At 48.9% G+C, this 6,222-nt stretch overlaps 1 long non-coding RNA gene across 1 annotated transcript; it reads right to left on the reverse strand.

The window, feature by feature from the left end:
* Nucleotides 1-2,379: 2,379 nt before the first annotated feature.
* Nucleotides 2,380-4,524, reverse strand: LOC132389997 (uncharacterized). Its single transcript, XR_009510746.1, has 3 exons — nt 4,390-4,524; nt 4,123-4,187; nt 2,380-2,878 (listed from the first exon to the last, which is right to left on the reverse strand). It is a non-coding gene; the product is annotated as an uncharacterized LOC132389997 (long non-coding RNA).
* Between the last annotated feature and the right edge of the window lie 1,698 nt (nt 4,525-6,222).

The following is a 6,222-nucleotide window of genomic DNA, read 5'->3' on the forward strand; positions in this document are numbered from 1 at the left end:
AGTTAGTCAAATGTGACTCCCCTAAGGGTACCTAATTCAGTGGAAAATCTACTCACCCAGGCCAGGGTTAAACACACCGGTAGTTTGCACAGCGTGACCCTTGCACTCACTGTGACGGCCTCTGATCAATCTCACTTGATCGATCCACAAACCACCCTCGTGTGCACTCGAAGAGTTCATCCAGTGACTCTTTCGTCACCAGCCTTTGTGAGACTCTTCTGTTTGTCTGCCAGAAAGACAGTCGACCTCACACAAGCTGAACATCAGCTGTCCATCATGTAACTCTTCCTCTCTCTCCATAGCAACTCGGGCAGCAGTTGAAGACATCTACTTTTCCTAAAACTGTATTTCGTCTCTCTCTCTCTCTCTCTCTCTCTCTCTCTCTCTCTCTCTCTCTCTCTCTCTCTCTCTCTCTCTCTCTCTCTCTCTCGCTCTCTCTCACTCTCTCTCTCCTTAAAAGGAATGAAACTTAATGAACAATGAATGAACAAAGGGAATGAAACTTAAGATCCCATCACAGGAGGGATGTATTTCCTCACAGTGTGGTAAGTCTGTGGAATGGGTTGCACAGGCGGCTGTGGAGTCTGACTTTAGATATATTGAAGTCAGAGTTGAACAGGTTGTTGATTACTCAGACCATGAAGGGATGCGGTGGAAAGGCAGGAGACTGGGGCCGAGGGGGACCTGGGTCAGACATGATGAAATGGCGCAGCAGACTCGATGGCCTAATTCTGCTCCTCTATCTCATGGTCTGATTTTAGGTTCCCGTGTTGCCGGGTGTCAGCATCTCAGTGGATCTGTCCTGGTGGGACCAACACATTCATGCAAACACGGAGAAGGGTGTCATGTTCCCGACTGAACAGCGCCAGGCTTCCAGAAGCCGGCATGCCCATTCCCCGGAGTGTGGAGAGCTGACACTTTCCCTATAAGGGTCAGACTGACAATTATCGCTCGTCAACATTGCGTCTTGGAATGCACTGGTGAGGCCTAACTTGGAAATACTCTGGGCGGTTCCCGGTCCATTATCTACACCGGCTAGATGAGCTTGGCATTGAGAAGGGTTGAAAGGAAGGTCACGGGAATGATTCCGGGATCGAAACGCTTATCAGATCTGGTTCGTTTGAAGAATGAGGGGGCTCTGGGAAGAGGGTTGTTGTTGAAATCGATCGAATGTTCAAAGGCTTCGATAAAGTTGATGTGGAGAGAAGGTTCCCCATGGCGAGACCGGTGGACCCACATCGCAATGAAGATGCGACCTTTTAGAACTGATACTGGGAGGAATGTGTTCAGCCAGAGTATGGTAAATCTGTGAAATGAGTTACGCAGGCGGCTGTGGAATCCGACGGTGTGTGTATTGAAGTCGGAGGTTGATAGATTCTTGATTACTCAGGGCAGGAAGGAATACGGTGAAAAGGCAGGAGATTGGGGGTGTGGGGTGATGGTCCTGATTCAGACATGATGAATTGACGCAGCAGACCGATGGCCTGTTTCTGCTCCTGTATATCATGGTCTGACTTTTGTGGGCCTTCACAAGTCAGGGGACAAGACAGGGGACAAGAGCCATGACGTTAGGACACACCTGGAGTATTGTCTTGCATTCTGGTCGCCTCTTTATACGAAGAATGTAGAACACATTCATGCAACACATTCAAGCAAACACGGAGAATGTGTCATGTCCCGACTGAACAGCGCCAGGCTTCCAAAAGTGTGGAGACCCTTTAAGACTCATTATTGCTCGTCCACATTGCTTCATGGAAAGACCGTCGTTGACGTCACCGAGCTGAGCACTCAGTGCTCAACCGTAGGAAATCCATTTCGAGAACTATCCTTTGTGATATAAACTTTAGATGTCTTTACTGTCGTCCTGTTTATTTCGAGTCTACGTTTCAGTGTATTCCAGACCATACTCTATACTTCCCATCACCGCCATAGATCTCCCGTTGCAGAAGGAATTACGGCTTTTGAAGTTGGAGAGGATTTGCTCTTCCATTGCAGACGAGAAAGTGATCGCTGGGAGCATTCCGACTTGTTGCATCGCCGCCTGGTGTGGAGGCTGCAACGCACAAGGTCACCAGTGGCGTGCGAGTGGTGTAGAATCAAACAGCTCCATCACGGGCACAACCTCCCCAGCATCGAGGACATCGTCAAGATGCGATCCCTCGACAAGGCGGCATCCATCAGCGAGGCCCCTCACCCCGGGGACAAGCTCCCTGCTCAGTACTACCATCGGGAAAGAGACACAGAAGACTGGAAGCTCAACGATCCTGGAACACATTCTTCACCTACGCATCACACATTTGAATGAATGCCTCGACATTTTTGCGGGATTTTTGTTTTATCTATTTGCACCTTACATTAATTTTACATACTTGTCACGTATTGATCATACAAAGATACAAAGCTCAGGGCGGATAAGTTACGGATATGCGATACAGTCCTTTGATGCTGGGAGCGGGAGGCAGGAAAGTGACGGGAAGGAAAATGGGGATGAAATATGGGGAGATGGATGGGAAGAAAAGAGGGAGAGAGAGAGATTAGAGGTAGGAGTGTAAAGAGAGAGCGAGATGGTGAAAAAGAATGCCATAGGTAGAGAAAGGAATCTAGGGTAGGGGCAAGGGGCAGAACCGATTCGCTTGTCACAGTCGGAGAGTGAGCTGGAATTGTGGTCAGAGAATAATGTCACTTCATTTATGTCAGCTCCACGGGCTTTTGACAAAGATCCCGGATCTTTTCAGGAATATCCCGGAACAAAGGTGCAGACTTCTCACAGATGAAACGGTGCTCATCATTTTTACAATCCCAAGGCCAACGAGATTTGCATTCACCGCATTCGAACTTCCCAGCGTTCACCTTGTACACGACGTTAGACGCCACTTCCCTGTGAAGGAGGGATGAACATTTTCAAAAGGGAAAACACAACTCCAGCAGACTGTGTCCTGTCTCAGTCCCAAAATACTCCCACTGACTCAATCTCTCCTCACCGACTGGTGTCAGTCCCCACAATACTCCCAATGACTCAATCTCTCCTCAGCGACCGGTGTCCGTCCCCAAAATACTCCCACTGACTCAATCTTTCCTCACCAACCGATTTGAGTCTCCAAAATACTCCAACTGACCTTGTCTCCCAACATACGTTCCACTTTCTAAAATAGTCTCACTGACCCATTCTCCGTGACCCTGTAACAGTCCCAGAATAATCCTTTGCCCAACGCTCTACCCTCAGAGCAATTTCAGTTGCCAAAATAACCCCACGATCACACTTTCTCCCCACAGTAAACTGTCACATCCCAACTTACTCCCAGAGCCATACCCAATCTCCACAGCCCAACGACAGTCCACAAGATACTCCCGAAGCCCTCTTCACCCCCAACGGAACCTTGTCAGTCCCCAAATTCAACCTGTTTTTCCAATCTCTTCACAGCCCGTTCTCTTTCCCCAAAATTCTCTCACTGACACTCTGTCTCCCAAAGCCGGGTGTCTGTACCGAAAATACTTGCACTTCCCACTCTCACCCATCAGCCTTCAGCCTGTCCCCAATATGATCCCACTGTCCAACCTTCTCCCTACAGACCTGTGTCAATCACCAAAACACTCTCACTTCCCATTCTCTTCCCACTGTCCATGTCAGCCCACAGATTAAACCAACTGTCCGCTCTCTACCAAGGGCCCGTGTCGGTCACAGACTAATCGCATTGCCTAATCTCACCACACTGACCCGTGTCAGTCCCAACTTAATCAGAGTACCCCATTCCATGTCCACAGTACCCCTCCCCAAATACTCCCACCGTCGCATTTTCTCCCTATTGACCTACAGACCACAGTCGCCGAAACACTCCCCTTTCCATATTCTTCATACAGACTGCGCCGGTCAACAAATCAATCACACTGCCCAGTCCCTTCCTACGGGGATACCATGACACAAAATACTCCTACTGTCTTACCCTCTCCCATAGACCCGTTTTTGTCCCCAAAATATCCGCAGTGACCCAACTCTCCCCACTGAATCGAGGCAGCACCCAAAAGCTCCCCGTACCGCGCCTCCCCCACAGACATGTGTCTATCCCCAGAATTAATCCCACTACCCAATCCCTTTCGAAAATCAGGCCTGACCCCAAATCTCACCCCTCTTTGCATGTTCCAATCCAGTATGAACCGTCTTGGCCGCGGACACGGTTGTTAACAAAATTCTGTGAAATTAATTTGCTATCATTAATGATTGAATTCGATCACAATGTAAGGAGCGTCACTCTGTGTCTGACCGAGGGTGTGTGAGATAGGTCGGTGTGGAGGTAGATTCACTCGGTGTCTGACCCAGGGAGTGTGTGTTGGGACGGTGTAGAGGAAGATTCAATCTGATCTGGATATATTATCTGTCCATCAGACACATACCTCTTTCTCCCCTGAATCTCTTTGAAGAAGTTTTGAATCAGCGACAGAACAGAGTTGCTTCGCCCCCTGGTAAGAACTTTCAAAGGAGGAAATGAAATAACACAGGTCTTCATTTCTGATCCAATCCTTGGAACATGTTTGCTCTGGAAATCAGAAACAAGAACAGTGAATTACTCATTACATCCGCTGAGTGTCAGATGCAGAATGAGGATCCCGCCACAGAGTCCCATCACACACACCAGGGGTCAGACACAGAGTGAATCTCCCTCCACACCGTTGCATCAGACACTCCCGGGGTCAGACACACAGAGTGAAACTTCCTCCACAGTGTCCCATCACGAAATGCCGGGGTCAGACACAGAGTGTAACTAGCTCCACATAGTCCCATCACACAGTCTCGGGGTCAGACACAGCGCGAAGCTCCCACAACACTGTTACATCACTCATTTTTGGGATTAGAGCTTCTTTGCTCGTCCTGTGAACGCAGCGTGAAGCTTCCCCTGTGGCGCCGCAATAACGCACTCCCGGGTTGAGACAGCAGGTTCCCTGACGCACTGCCAGCGTTCAGACACCAGGTGGCGGTCTCGCCGCACGTCTCAGCGCACTTTCCCGAGAACAGCCAGAGACTACACCCTCCCCTCCCTCTCTGCCTTCTGATTAGGTGCGGGGAAATTTCTGATATTACCTCAGCATTTCTGCTGCTCAGCATTTTACAGATTTCAGTCTTGGTTTGGCTGAGATTTTCGCACTTCATTTCGCGGTCATTGAATTTGCCTCGGAGATCAGTTTGCGTTTGATGCTGATCAGACAGATCAGAGTTCAGGACGGAGAGGATGTTTTCCAGGACCAGCAATTTGTTTTCAAGGATGGAGCGCTTGCTTTCGACGACAAACAATTTGCTTATGAAGATGGAGACGTTGTTGTTGAGGGCCGAAACATTCTTGAGACAGGTCCTTGGATCCAGTCGGGAATCTGGGATTTCCTGGTTTTAAGGGTTGAGTTCAGCTCGTGGAGTTGCAGTTGATGCTGGGTCCTGTTCATGTCCTGATATTTTTTTCAAAAGGCTCCGGTATTGGATGCGATCTGACACTGACGGATCTGTAACGCTGAGAGAGATGGTGAGCGGGGTGCCGGCGTCACGGTGAATCGTGTGTTGGTGCCGCAGTGAGCGGTGTGACGGTGTCACGTTGAGGGGTGTGAGTGGGAATAACAGGATCCTTTTCTGGTCGGCTGCCAGTGACTGGTTGTGTTCCGCAGGAGTCGGTGTTGTCACCGCTTATGTTTATGTTGTATAGCAATGATTTACATGATGGAATCACAATATCCAAGGACAAAGGAGCAGAAGTAGGCCGTTCGGCCCATTGAGTCTGCTCTATCACTCCACCATGAACTAAACCATTCTCTCGTCTAGTTAAATTTTCGGGCTTCTTCCCTATATCCCTTGATAAACGGACTAATTAGATACCTATCAATCTCATCGTCAAACACCTTAAATGATCGGGCATCCACAGCTGAATGTGGCAACGAATTCCACAAATCCACCACGCTCTGGCTAAAAGAAATTCTCCTCAACTCTGTTTTAAATGGGTACACTCTATTTCTAAGACGGTGGCCTCTTGTCTTGGCCTCAACCACCAAGGGAAGCAGCCTTTCCGCATCTACTCTGTCCAACCCTTTCAACATTCATTTTTTCTTGTAGATATTTCATCTAATCCGCGCCGAGTTCACGCGCCTGCGCAGTCGTGCCTCTTTTAACCCAAGTAGTTAAAAGTAATATCGTTCAACTTGACTGCCAAAGCAACCTCATGGCTTCCTGTAGCACGCCTGATTCAT

The sequence above is a fragment of the Hypanus sabinus genome, unplaced genomic scaffold (genome assembly GCF_030144855.1).
Source record: "Hypanus sabinus isolate sHypSab1 unplaced genomic scaffold, sHypSab1.hap1 scaffold_733, whole genome shotgun sequence".
Lineage (NCBI taxonomy): Eukaryota > Metazoa > Chordata > Chondrichthyes > Myliobatiformes > Dasyatidae > Hypanus > Hypanus sabinus.